This window comes from Pinus tabuliformis, chromosome 8 (assembly GCF_031772625.1).
Source record: "Pinus tabuliformis cultivar Carrire ecotype Pingquan chromosome 8, CPIR1, whole genome shotgun sequence".
Lineage (NCBI taxonomy): Eukaryota > Viridiplantae > Streptophyta > Pinopsida > Pinales > Pinaceae > Pinus > Pinus tabuliformis.
The window spans coordinates 730,672,286-730,687,423 of record NC_142294.1 but is presented as its reverse complement, the minus strand read 5'-3'; the positions used below and the strand labels follow the sequence as shown (position 1 = coordinate 730,687,423).

Here is a 15,138-nt window from a genome sequence, read left to right as displayed (position 1 = left end):
AATCCACTTCTATAGAAATGTAGAGCTATCTTTGGTGCTTTGGCTACTTGAGCTTGTTTGTTTATGAATTCAAAGTAGTCCACTTTACTATCTATACCTTCTTCAATATTTACAACCTGAAGGACTAAGTTAGTAGAACCTAATTTTTTTGTCCAAATTTTTCTAGGGCCATGCTCATAATATCTATACAAAACAAGAGGAGGAGGTGGTAACACATGGTATTTTATCTCATCAATATGTACTTTTTGGATAATGCAAAAGACATGTAGTGAACATGGTATCAATTTCATCTTCACTAGATGACCTTGATTTACTTTTTTTCATACCTTCATGAATAATAGAGACATGTTATTTCATCGTTAATATATCTCTTGTTAAATAATCAATATTTTGGTGTAGACAAGATAATTGGCAATTGCAGTAATTCAATTGTTTTTTCTCCATTGGGATATGCTTCTCTTGTTTATTTTATAGGAAAGAAATTGCATTTTATCTATCATGATCTGGTCAAACATAGCGAGTTGAGTATTATTAAGAGGTGGACCTCTTTATAAAATCTTTCTAGGACTAATATTGAACTCTTTTCCCTTGAGATTCATAGCCAAATAATATATGATATTTATAGACAAAAATGGGTTTGCTAGTTGAATCAAAACTAGCAATTTTCCTTTCCTCATTTGTGAAATAACCTTGGTGGTGTCTTTGTTGATCATATATCAAGGATCTGTTGTCTACATTTTTTGTAGTTTATTGCACTTCCTTGATGATCACACCCTTTCTACAACATATATGTTTATCGGTATGGAGGACAAATTAGATGTAGAGAGAGATCTTGATAATCATATAGCTTCTTTCCTAGAGTTAGATGTTCCAATATTTATTCTCTTAGATTCTTGAAGAATGTTACTAATTGTTGGGCTTCTATACTCCTTATTCTATTTAGGTGGTTTTGAGGTCAGTGTAAATGCACAAATTATAGGATGCACATTCTCTTTTCTTGCCACCATGGTTTCATATATGCATTGGGAAATATATCTAATCAAAGGGGACATTGTGGTGGTGACAAACAAACCTGAGGTAGGTTGATGTCTAAAGTTGGGAGACATGGGGACTAACTAGCCACTTTGAAACCCTTTAACTAGATATAGGCTTGTATGCAAGAGTTAATATGTGAGTTATCCAAGTTGAGACAAAATTTGGGAAACATAGATGTCCATATTGGACCATTATGCAAAGGGCCTCAAATCCAGCTATAAGTGCAACCTTAAATCATAGATGTATTGAATCAACGATACAACAAAGACTAGAAATATTTAGGCCAAGTCTAACAAAAGGGTGGATTCCAAATTGAATGAGACCAATATATATGTATTGGTATACTTTCTTGAAACTGAATTCAATATTTTTAGGTTCAAGCAAAGGAACTTGCTAGGCATGTTCTTGGAAGGAGACTAGTATAATAGATTAAGTGTATCAAACTCTTTAGAGATCTTTGAGATCAAATAACTTGTTTTCATAAACTTTATACCTATGAAATTTAAGCATACACAAGTTGGGGATAGAACTAAATTTGTCTATATCCATTACAAGATTATCTTGAATATTTTAAAAAATAATTGTCTTATCATATTTTTGCTTTGATGCCATAATAGTAGAGTTTTACTGTAACTAGCAAAAAGTTATTGCAAAATTAGGTAATAAGAGGTTCAAAGGAAAATACCTAACTTATAATTTGGAATTACCCTAATATCTCTTGAAATGGATCTCTAGGTTGGCCTTCAACCAAGTCGTGGAATCCCCAACAGATGTGCCACTCATCTTTGAACTTGAAACTTCATGTCTCAACTCCTTGGTTGTAATATTGTTTATGAGGAAGCAAGATCAAATAAGCTCAGTAAGACATACTCAAATTAAAAAGGTAACATATTCATAAAAAAAGGCCACCACATCGAATAATATAGAATAAAGACAAGAGAGTGATCTTTCAGGGCTTGGATCTTTCTATTAAAGAAAATATAAGATACATGAAGAAGCTTTTATCTATAATATATAAGAACAAAATATAACAAAAAAACATAATTAAAGTATTATATAGCTAAAATAAATATATATAAAACAACTAACAAGAAGCATAACTTATATATATATATATATATATGCCGATGCCACACCACATGTTAAATGGAAAAATGATTTTTCCAACAACGAGATGTTGTCACTAGGATCATGTAAGACTCAGTGGATTTGTCCATTGGGATAGTGTAACCCCCATATTTGGCCACCACCCTTAACCCCTTCCCATTAAGTTTGAACCCAAAACCTAATGGGAACTAAACCCCTACACATAATCCAATTGGTCTACATCTCATGGATATATATAACTATAAAATATATCATATGATAGATCACACATCAATAAATATAATTGACTTATATAATTAACAAATATATTATTTATAACAACAAATATGATAAAATAATCATGATTACAATATAATCATGAATTTTCCAATACAATGGTGGCACAAAAAATAATGGGAGTTAAAGGCCCCAATGAAAAGTGTTCTATTTTTTTGGCTCATTCTAAAGATCAAGTTTTCACTTGGGATAGGCTCCAAAGGAGAGGCTTTGAGGGTCCCGATTTTTCTCTATTTATGTAACAATGTAGCTAAAACTATCTCCCTTTTTATTTTTTGCTTTCTCCTTCACAAGATAGGCATGGTATCTCATCAAGGCACAATTAAATATGCAACACCTATGGGGAAAACAAAACTTAGAGCATTGCTTCAAATCTTACTTTGATATGCACAACCTTAAGAAGTTCAAATCCTTAGTCATTTTTGTTGTATGGGGGCATGGCTAGCATGAAACAAAAGTTATTCAAGGACAAAATTACTCCTCTAGTGAAGGCCGCCCTAAAAATAATTGCACTCCTTAAATGCATACAAATCGTTGTGGGTAAGGTCCAAATTAAAAGGGATATTATGGGGCCTTTTCAAAAGTCCTAGATTGGAGAACACACTTCTTTGTGGTGTGGTTTCATTCTCCACTTGTCAACAAATCACTTCATTATAGGAACGGCAAATTTGGGTAGAGGTTCAAATAATATCAATGAATTTAGTGCACTTTTTGCAATGTTTAAATATGTTGTTAAAAGGAACATAAAACAACTTCAGGTCTTTGGCAATTTGAAATTGGTTACTCATTAGATGCAGGACATAATTTAGAGTAGCAATGTGGGTCTTCAAATTTCCAATCAACTAAAATAGATTGTGATGTAGTTCCTAAAGATCACATTTTCACATATTTTCATAGAGTTGAATATGCAAGCAGATGTTATTTCTGAGGTGCTATTGCCATAGAACTCATACATTCGTGAAGAACACAAGGATGATCAAATCATTGCTCATCATGAGAGAAACTTCATAGACTCGTGAATTCTTTTTCTAGTTTTTATCTCTTTAAAGACATATCTATGTGTTTGTATGTTGTATCATGTAGTTTCTTAATTTGGGACAATATGACTTAGAATTTCTAGTTGAGTAGTGTATGAATATTTTGTTCCTCTTAGGATCCATTTTGATGTTACTAAGAGATTGAGAAGCAACAGGATAACAATAGTCGGTAGTTTATAAACATAGTGATCTTTTGTTCATTTCCAGTACCGCTGGCTAGAATCCTGAATAGTGAATAGGTTCTCTTTTTCCAATCAAAATAATAATTTCAAAATAATGCTCTTTACCCACATTTTTTGCCTATCTTTCTGCCCCTAAAAACCTAAGCTCAATACCTTTCCTTTCTAACTATGGAAGGGCAGGCTATGGGTTCTTCTCCTCAAAGAGCTCTGCGAAGAGAAGGAAGGTAAGGGAGTCCTTATATGAGCTCGCGGCCAAGCCCCTCTACCGGATAAGTGACTTAGAATCAAGTGCCTAAAAAGAGAGATACCCTAAGTATGGCTAATCTAAACCTATTCTCATTACTTATAACACCTATGCAATGTACTTTCAACATTATTTTGAAATAAAAGGTATGATTAAATCATGAATATAATATTATTATATAACTATCTCTCTATATAACAACTAATATAATATAATATAATAACTAATTAATATAATAACTTTGTAAATGCTCAAAAATATAAATCTTTCATTCTTATTTTAATTATCTCATAACTCTATGTTAAACCAACTTAGCAACTATCATTAATGAGACAATGTACATTAACCTTCACTAGATAATACCTCTAACTTAGTGGGTCATGGCATATGCTTCTACTATTTTAACATTTTCCTTAGGAGACCCATTTTAGACCCCAAATTTACTTCAATGCTAATGTGGATCCATCTTAACCCCAAATCTATTGAGCACTAATAGGGATCAAATCCCTCATGGTGCAAAGCTTACTCTAAAAATGGTTTACATCTTAAAGTATTTGATCCCTCTTGACACTTGATAGATCCAAAGTTCAAATGGAACTAGTCTAGTGGATACACACAAACACACACAAACTTGATAGATCCAGAGTTAAAATGGATATAGTCTAGTGGATGTGCATGTTTCAAGTGTATTGAAGGTGATATTTAATTTTTTTAGTGGATATATGTGTGTGTGTGTGTAATGCAACTAACATGTAATTTCTTTGTGTTTCAAGTGTAATGCAACTGACATGTAATTTCTTTTAGTTATTATTACTACTACTACTATTATTATTATTGTCACATATGTTACACGAGAACATCTTCCCCATACTAGGATGTAGAGTGTCTCTTAGAGAAACTACCTATCTAGCCATTTCATGCATATTAGTTGATTTTAATTTTGATTGAGTCAATGAAATTCAAAGTTCAAACATAACTTCATGTATATCAAGTAACAAGGTTCTCACCATGGCTTGGGAGGTTGACAACAAAATCAAGTTCACCTCAAGCAAAAACCTTTTTTTGATTTTGTATAATTAGTTTAATGGCAAACAACTGCACTATGCAAGTTCAAATTGGTGGATATATATACACACCAACACAAAACATGCATTTGCTTTTTTCCAACTGTAATGCAATTGGCATGTAATATATTTTAGTTATTATTATTTAATTTTTTGGTTGTCACATATATATGTTATGTGACAACATCTTCCCAATAGTGAGTTATAGAGCATCTCTCAGCGCAACTACCTATCTAGCCATTTAATGCAAGTCCTTTGATTTTAATTTTCATTTAGTCAATAAAAATCAAACCTCAAATATAAGTCTAATTAATTTAATGGTAAACAATACATTGTGCACATTTGTTCTAATATATTTTGTTCTCTTGATGTTATATTTCAGTGTAATTTTCAATTTTGAAAATTAATATTGAGTTGATGACCCCATGCCTCAAACATAACTACATGCTTATTAGAAAGCCACACTTTTCCATAACTTGGGAGGTTAGCACTAACCTTACAAAATTTCAATCATCAATCTCTCCTTAAACCATAGACCTATCAATCTTTTTCTTGTGGTATATTTCATTTGTCATATTCAATTTCACTATCTCATTCATTTTTGCTTTTCAACTATTGAAGGAGAGTGTAGTTGCCATCATAATGATCTATTTCCCTACTTTATTTTACGTGGCTAAAAAGTAAATTTATACAAAATATCCAAATCCTTTTAAATGCTTTAAGGATCCAATTCAATAAGATTGAAATAACATATAAGCCCATTCTACAACCATATGGTCTTGGTCTTGTTGTACATGTAATGTGCAAGAATCTCGGCATGGCTAATGAATTGCATGTTCTTTCTCTCGGCAATAAACATTTTGTCTCTCCAATTCAACAAGATTGAAGTAACATATAAGCCCATTCTACAACCATATGGTCTTGTTGTACATGTAATGTGCAATAATCTTCGACATTGTTGTACATGTAATGTGCAATAATCTTCGGTATGGCTAATGAGTTGCATGTTCTTTCTCTCGGCAATAAACATTTTGTCTCTGGAATTATTTACAAGAAGAAAAGAACTTCTCAATGTTCCTTGTTGAATTCTCACAACCTAAGTCACATGACACGAGGACACAAGACACAGAGGACACGTAAATACGAGTATTCAACACGAGACGCAGCAACCCTGGAAACAAGACACGAGGGACACATTTTATATATATATATATATATATATATATATATATATATTAAAAACACTGAAATATAGTGCTTGGTCCATATAGATATGAATCATGGTGATATCTATATAGTATATAGTATACACTATTTACTATTTAGTTTATTAATTTACTACATCAATGATGTTCACAGTTCAATGTTCATTGTTCATGTTATAATTTTTGTTATTAACTTCAAACAAGTTTGATCATGTTCAAACTTCACATAAGGTAGTTTATGAACTATAAATTTATATGTGTTCAGACTTCATTGTTAACCAGAGCATTAATCGAGCTTTCCCTCCCTTTAGACCTCGAAGGTGTAGTGATCAATGAGCACATGACGTGGAGCTGGTATTTTTATTTCAACATATGATCTATACATGGTCACTCGTGTATAATTAAGTTAAGTTCCGTAGACTATAACACAACTTACAAGAAATTTAAGTGATCCAAACTCTCAACAAAGCATGCGAACGCTCGTCTCTTACATCTCCAGGTCCGGGTTGATTTGAAGTTGTGAGCATTGCGCTCTCCTCACACTGCACAACAAATTGGATTCCAACGACGAGTAAACTCAACTTCAGTGGTGAACAATGACAAAAAAAACCCCAAAAATTAAACATGTTGCAGGTTTTAAATGTCACTTTTCATGGGGCATGTGTCCTAAGAACCAAACATGTTAGGGCACGTTTTCGACACGTCCAAAACACGTGTCTCGATTGGAGGACATGAAGAAAAACATTTTCGACATGTTTTAGGGCGGTTTTTGTGTCCGACACATGAAATACTAGACACGAGACCCTGAGGGACTTGTCCTGTAACTTAGCTCACAACCATGACAAACAACACATATATACTATAATTTCAATCTTCTTCACCTCCCATACAGAATTCTCCTTGAAACAAGATAGATAATAGTTTTAGCTCCAATCTTCATCTCATAAAACATTATTGATTATCAAATCATAGCATGATTTAAAATAAAATATAGACACAGACCAATAATACTGAATTTCTGTGTAACAACCCATCTAATTGACCCATTAATTAAAATGTTAAACTTTATAATATATGAATATATCTATATATATATATACATTAAATTTATGGTATATATAGTTAGACTTTACAAATAGCATTTAATAAAAATATATATATCATTAAAAGATTATAACATATTTTGAAATGTTATAAGTATATATATACATCATTAAATATTTATAGCAGATACTTGATAAAATGTTATAAGTGAAAACATTAATGTTTGCAAATTATATTAAATAAAGGTTATGAGAAATATCATTTAACTTTTTAAGATATACCATGTATTAAAGGAATGTTATGTATATATATAAATTTAAAAGTTATGAACTATGGAAACAACGTGCCAACATTGATATCACGTATGTTCAATCGTATAAAAATATCTGAACTCATAAAGACCCTACCTACTGAAATTTATCACGGGAAATATCGCAGAGAAAACTTCAATGCTGAGAGGCGGTGGCTGCAAGTGGGAGGGCGGCCACCGCCAGGCAAGGGGGATTTATATAGCAGGAGCCTGACCCGGTGGAGGGGGGGAGAAAACAGAGAAGGAAGGACTCATTAGCAGGAAACCCTGAGAAGAGATTTTACAGTAGAGGAGCTTGACTGATCTGAGATCTGGGCACGGAGGGACAGAGAGCCTCTGTGGAGAGCTTCTCTGGATTGAGCAACCAGGTTGCTCTGTCAGGTTGGGTGGAATTGGTCGTCTCAGAATTGAATCAAATCAGCGGAATCGGAAGTCGGCAAGCAGCTCAGGTAGGTGCAGATTTCAATTTTATGTATCACTGTTTTCAAATTTATATGCGTGTCTATCTGGTTACTGCAAATTCATAAACAGGGCACTACATTCTGCATTCAATTGCATTGAACTTGAGGCTGCAGCTTCACAATTTCTTGTTTTAGAGCAGACAAGTCTGGTTTATCATAGTTGTAAAATGTTTTACAGTGGTCACATTGAACTTGAGGCTGCAGCTTCACAATTTCTTGTTTTAGAGCAGACAAGTCTGGTTTATCATAGTTGTAAGATGTTTTACAGTGGTCACATGAAACAATCATGCGTTGGACCTCCATTGGTGGGAAAACCTAAAAACCATTGATTGATTCAACTGCTGCCATAGGACACTTCATAGTGGATAAGGGAGGAGTGACCCTAGATCCAAGTGTAGTATAGTTTCTTCTAGAGTTTCAGGGTGAGCACAAACTAATAACTTTCTCACTACAAGTGCTTCAGCTAATTCACTTTTATGATTATCCATCAATGCTTTATTCACAACAACAAGAAGTGGCTGAGTTTCAAAAATACTGCCTGAACCTGCACAATTTTTAAGTGTCTTTTACAACAATTATTGCAATGTCAAAAACTAATGACTTTATACAATAAAACTGAGATACAGTTGTAATCACTTCAAAACTTCTAAAATATCAATTTATCTGCATGAGTAATCACCAAGTCTGCAGACCTCAAAGACCCAGCAATATTTGGTGAAAAAGTGAAGTAATCAACTTTCAGGCCTCCATCTTCACCTTGAGACTGCACATATAGATTAAGTCCAAAAAATATCAGCAAGATACACCATCAACATAGAATACTGCTTCCAACTAAATAAATTCAAAAGAAAAGGCACCCCAGGTCTAAAGGCATAACAACTGGCCAAACCAATCAATTAGAAGGCAATTTTACAAGTCAAAAGTCTCATATTATCCATTGACTTGGACTAAAAGAGATGATATGATGGTGCAAAGACAGATTTAGACAATTTGATTGCCTCACATTCATTCACAGGACAATAGTATCTTTTCTTCAATAAAGCTACTTGATCAATACAATACACAACATTTATGAGGAAGACCATGCCTGACAGTAATACAACAGGTCAAGTTATTTTCAAAAATCACGCAACTATAAAACTAGCTGACAGGATACAATGATTACAATGAGAAACTGATATTCCAATCTGAGATACGTGACTTAGTTCCTTAGTTTACAAACTACTACTTGATGCTAAAAATAGTGCACAGTTTTATTTTCCGCAAAAAACAACCAAAGTAGAACAAATGTTTTATGTGAATGTGCAGTCCCTATACATATAATAAAATTAGACCGGTTAACCAAGCAAACCGCAAGCTCTACGGCATTGGGGTACAAATTTATTTGTGGAACTTCATCAAACAAAATATTCATACATCACCAGTTTCCTCAGCATCTTGTTGCCCCAAAAATTGAATTAATGCAAACAATAAATGCTCATAATGTAGTAGTAATCTTCAATCAGAAACTATTACTGAGACTTGCTGAAGCTTAGAAAACGTCTCTTTTTTCCAATTTAGCCATATGGTTGGCCAAATCCCACTTTCCCTGATAGGCCAAGCACTCAAATGACTTGCGGCATATTTGTCCAAATTTCAAGGTGGCATATGCAACAACATCACTTTGGGCTCTGATTCAGAGGTAATTGTTAATGGCACATGAAATCCAAATTTCAAATAGCCTTCATTGTGATAAATAATATGTGCTCAATGTCAAGAGAGACTCCGCTAATTTCTTGCTGATATGAAACACCCCTTGCAAAGCATCTTAAATAGCATTTAAATATAGAAGAATCACATTAAGCTCAGAGCAACCTGGGTATATGAATGGGTCGCACCATTGAGAACATAATGGGCACAATACTGAATATCAAGAAGCAAGGAGAAAATTTTCATTGGCATAATTAGAAAAACTTTATCTAGACCTGTTAAAACCCAAGATTGTTATGGCAACAAAGAAATTCAGGAAATACAACAATGATTGTAATTCAGTAAATTGCCAGTTGTCTCATTTTTCACTCAGAATTAGTTGCTTGTTCAGAGGATGATCAAGGAGCAGAACCTCCCCACTCTTAAAGGAGGCATGGAAGTTTTGACAAGATCGAGCTATATATTTAACCATAACATATAAAGAAGATTTCATTGACTAAACTCCAGTGCAGATTCTTGCAGAGGACAAAAATGATCCATTATAAAGAACCATTAATCTGTAAAGTTGTAAGATTGATAGTAATACTGAATTGAATAGTTAATTCATTGCATATGAAATTAATGAAATGTCACCAGAATTAATAAAGCTAATAATATCTTTTATAAAATTCAGAGATAATTACTTACAAAGACATGAATGCAATTCCTCCTAGGGCAGGAACACATCAAACTTATCTAATTTATGGAGCAAAAGTTGTTACGAAACACCCATATCAAACAATTGCCAAAGTTAATAACAATTCAAGGTGGTTTGTACAAAAATCCCAAGATAGGGTACTTTTATTGAGTTGATGCTAATGTACCAATACGAACTGGTACTTGCAATATGCAAGAATTGATCCGTATTCACTCAGTCTATCACCAGTATAAATTTTAATTTAATTTATATTATTTTCTTTATGTCTATAAATCAACTACGTTGTTAACATGGACTTTGCATTTAAACAAAGTAATCAATGGAAGAAAATTCACAATCTCACATACGTAGGCACACAAAGATTTACCTCGGTGAAACCTAATGAGGGAAAACTCCAACTAGAAATAGCTTTGCTGGCTCTTTATTCTCAAGGAGGAATTTTAAAAATTACAAAGTCTAGAATGAGTTTCTATTCCCGTGTCGAATACTTCAACAATCATAGAGTGAGTCTTTGCTTTAGTTCAACGATCATAGAATGAGTCTTCCTTTGCTTTGGTTCAATCATATCATCAATAATGCTTTGAAAACAGTCAATCAAGATGAATTTCTCCTCTTCTTGCGTGCTCTCGAGGAATGATGGATGTTCAATGTGTACTCCTTCTTGCTACAAAGTTGTGCTCTCGAGGAATGATGGATGTTCAATGTGTACTCCTTCCTGCTACAAAGTTGTCAAATGATCTGCTGCTCTTCCTTCCAACTGAAGTGCTCCCCTAAGAAACTCTTAATCAAGAATCTATGAACCTAGATCCTGTTGATTTTCCTAGTGCAATTAGGGTTAGCAAAATATTTCTAAAATTCTGATAATTACTCTTGATGTAGATATTCTTTTATCTTGTTTCAATATATCATTCAGTGATTATACTTCAGAAATTCAACAGTATAACAACAGAGATCACAATGCACAAAAAGAAAGACAAGATTTACCCTAGGAAAACCCATTACGGGGAAAAACCCAACAACCTTTTCAATAGAGAATTTCTTTCTGTTCAATAAGAGACACACCTAGACCTATGGTCAAACCTAGTCTTCTCCTCCAAGTCAAGTCACCCAAACTGATGTTGCACTTCGTTTTGCCTACTTGATCCGACAATTTCGGCCTTCCAACAACTTTCGAGTAGCCTAGAATTTCGGCCCCCAGAAACTGCTCGAAAACCCAAAAAATTTCAGCCCCCTGCAACAGAATGCCCAAAAATAGTGCGAATCACAGAGAGAGACTTCTATCCACATGTGCGAGTTGATGAGAGAGGAGAGAGAGAAACTCAACCTTCTTTCTTTGTCCTTTTTTGTCCTTCTTGACCTCCTTCGCTTGCCCAAAAGTTGTCTTGAGTGAGGAATGTGAATCTGCCAAATGAGGAGCTCGAGTTGCCTTTATATAGTAGTCTGTTTAGGTTGAATAGGCGTGTCTCTTGGCCAGGGCCGACTTGACTTAGAGGGATGTCAACTTGTCACTTTTTGGAGCCAAAAATTACATTTCAAAAATTCAAATTTACATCTTTTAAAAGTCGCAATGGGACTTTGACTCAAGATAATTTTTCTTTGACTTAAGCATTTATAAATATGCTTTACAATGATAAATATAATTACATCAAGCAACTAAAAGTACATTATGGAGACCGACCATAGTTACAAATTCAACACTCCCTCTTAAATAGGGAGATATTTATAATCACTATCATAAATGTTCTCACATTGAACAAATTTCTTTAAAGAAAAGGTTATCCATTATTACTAGCATCATCATCTATCATCAACATCTGCTAGCGACCATATCCAGGGCGGTACCAAACCATGGCAATGTCATCAGGACTCCCCCTCCAAAGTGATCGGTCCTCAAATCCCATGGCCACTAGCTAGGCCAAAATGCTGAGACCCTCAACTAGCAAGCACTCACTCACCTTTCCTAGTGAGCACTCTGGGCCAAGACCCCACTCAACCCCTTCTTGGTTGGTGATCGTGTCTAGATGCTGAACGAACCTCACACTACCCTACCCAGTGTGTGATCAGGGTCTAGGGCCTCACCCACCTTTCTGGTGTGTGATCAGGTTCTAGATGTTGAAGGACCTCACTCCACCATGCTTGATTGTTGTACTAGAACGTGAGGAGATGCATTAGATCTTACACAGGATTGTAGGTGGGTCACCATTTGGACCTGGTCTACCTATACGAGGTCTAAGCTCTCTAGAGGGTCATAATGGCACTTGGTGAGCATTGAGAGGCATGGGCCTCCACTACAACAGAGCGTTGATTGCCATGCCATGGGCTTCTTCAGCACCACATATTTCTTGCTCGTGCCCCAGTCATACAAAGATGATGATGCACTTGGACCATGTTACCCAATTGACCACATACTTGCACCTGACACTTGGTAGCTAATCTAGGGCCCAGACGTGGTGTTGTGTTGTCTCATCTAGAGAGATATGGGAGGGCATGTGCCTATTCCTTATTGATGGAGAATTGACATGTTTGATCCAGTTGGAGACCCACAAGACCACTGGTTGTGCCCCACATCCGCTTGGGAGCACCACATATGTTTTGCTTGGAAACTAAGGGGCCACCCTCTTGGTCATCATTCAGAGAGCCCTCCTCTTCATCTTGGCACATTGAGGACTTATCTTGGCCTTCCAACAACCATTTGCACCATTATTTTATCATTTTAGCCTCATTAGGAAGGCTTATTTTATACTTTTGAGCTATTTGGTGGGCTTGTCACCAATAGGGTTGTTATTTGCACCTTAAAATTATTTTTAGGGGCCTAATAGGGCTAATTAGACCATTCAAACATGTGAGAAGCTCATATAAATTAAAGGAGAGACTTATTTGTAACTCATCATCATTTGGATTGGGATTTTCTCTTGAAAAAAAAATTCAAACCTGCAATTGATGGACAAAATTGGATGTTATTGATGCATTTTGATGTTTGGGATTTTTGCTATCTTGTCTTGGAGCTTCTAATTGCAATCGTGATGGATGGATATACTTGCATTATCTTGTAGGTGTTGTTTTGATGCTATATCTTTACTTTATTATATGTCTAATGTATGGAATGTCTTGTCATAATCTTACATGTGCCCTAATTGAATGCGAATTCAGGAAAACACTAGGATTTTGAAGCATTGCAAACATTACACATTAAATAATGTGAATGAATATTCCTAGAGGCTCATTTTGCTTATTGCATCCTCGAATCTCCATCAACCTTTGCTAAACAAAGTATAAATATCTATTGTATCCAAGTTGCTGCCTCTTAGGGTTGGTGAAAGTTGAATAGGTCTCCTTGATAAAGTGAAAATGCTTCATTAGAGCAAATCTTGACGCCATTTCTCCCAATTGATAAGGCATTGGTCCTAATCCTAATTGATCAATCATCAACCTAAAACCTCTTCCTTTCTCTCTTTTTCCATTGTTCTTCCCTAATCCTAGAAGGTCAACTAGGGCCTAGTGCGAATTGCTTTAGGAAGGGTCTTTTTTAGCAAAAAATGATAGGCTATTGCGCTATTCCTGTGGCTAGTCTGAGAGAAATATCAATCCCTAGATCCATCATCGATTCTAGCTTTAAGCTTCTTTGATTACTGTAATTCCAAAGTTCATTTTCTCTTGAAAACTCACAGGAAGTTAATTATTCTTTTGGCCTTTCTTATCCTTGCTTGACCTAGATATCTCCTTGAAGATCACCTTCTAGCCCTAGGCCTTGCTTAGATTTTCTATAGGTCTCTCTTGTGGTCTCGATCCTTTATATGGTCCTTATCTTACACAACCCTAAAGAAAGACCTTGCCTCCTTAGGAAGCCTTTGGTCTAGGAGTGTCCCTTGTGATTGAGTAACCTTTCCTCCTAGGTCTAGGTCTCCTCATAAGCCTTTCTTGGAGAGCCATTAGGTTCTCTTTGAAGCAATTGAGCCATTGTTTGAGCCTCTCCTTTGAATGGGCTCCGAAAATCACACCACACCTTTCCATTGATCCTTTCATTCAAGTGATTTCCCTTATACCATGACTCTTCCCATCAATGAAAATCTGTAAAGAGCAGGGGACATTAGCTGAGGTGACAGTGGGTCTTTGTCCTGTTGTTGTCATTTGGTCTAGTATTTGTTCCTTAGGTATGCCTCCTAGGACCCCTGCTAGATTGTGTGGCAACATTTTTGGCACCATTGTCGGGGATACAAGATGTGTTTCTTGCTCCCCATATGACAATATTGTCATATCATTTTGGCAACTCCATTGGAAGAACAAAGCCCTAGTTCTTCAATTGAACTTCAAAGTTAATACTTGTAGGGTGAAGCAAGCATCTATCAAGGCATTAAGAATTCACCCTGGTGACTCCACATTTGCTTTACATAGAAAACATGAAAATGGCTCATAGTGAAAGGGAAGCTATCTCTGACTTTCCTTATAATGACCTTGATCCTCAAAGACTTTCAAAAATTGCTAGAAAGACTGGGTGAGTGGAATGAATTTTGTGAGCATGTAGTCAAGCATGAGGATGAGGATTTCTTACTCAACCTCTATAATAGGAAGAGGGAAGACCTTTATGATGTACAACAAGAATATGAAGAAAATCCCTCTGACTATCTTTTCCTTGAGCTTGCCTATTACACTAGTGCATTCAAATCCTTGTGTCGAGCCATTAAAGAAAAGCATGGCGATTTCCCCGATGAAATCATAGAAGATTTGGATGACTAAGATGGCCAAGAAAGCAAGGATGATGTGGAGGAGTCGTCAATTGCAAATTTGGG

At 35.2% G+C, this 15,138-nt stretch overlaps 1 long non-coding RNA gene across 1 annotated transcript; it reads right to left on the bottom strand.

The window, feature by feature from the left end:
* Positions 1 to 8,459: 8,459 nt before the first annotated feature.
* Positions 8,460 to 9,138, bottom strand: LOC149237658 (uncharacterized). Its single transcript, XR_016245302.1, has 2 exons — positions 8,658 to 9,138; positions 8,460 to 8,509 (listed from the first exon to the last, which is right to left on the bottom strand). It is a non-coding gene; the product is annotated as an uncharacterized LOC149237658 (long non-coding RNA).
* Between the last annotated feature and the right edge of the window lie 6,000 nt (positions 9,139 to 15,138).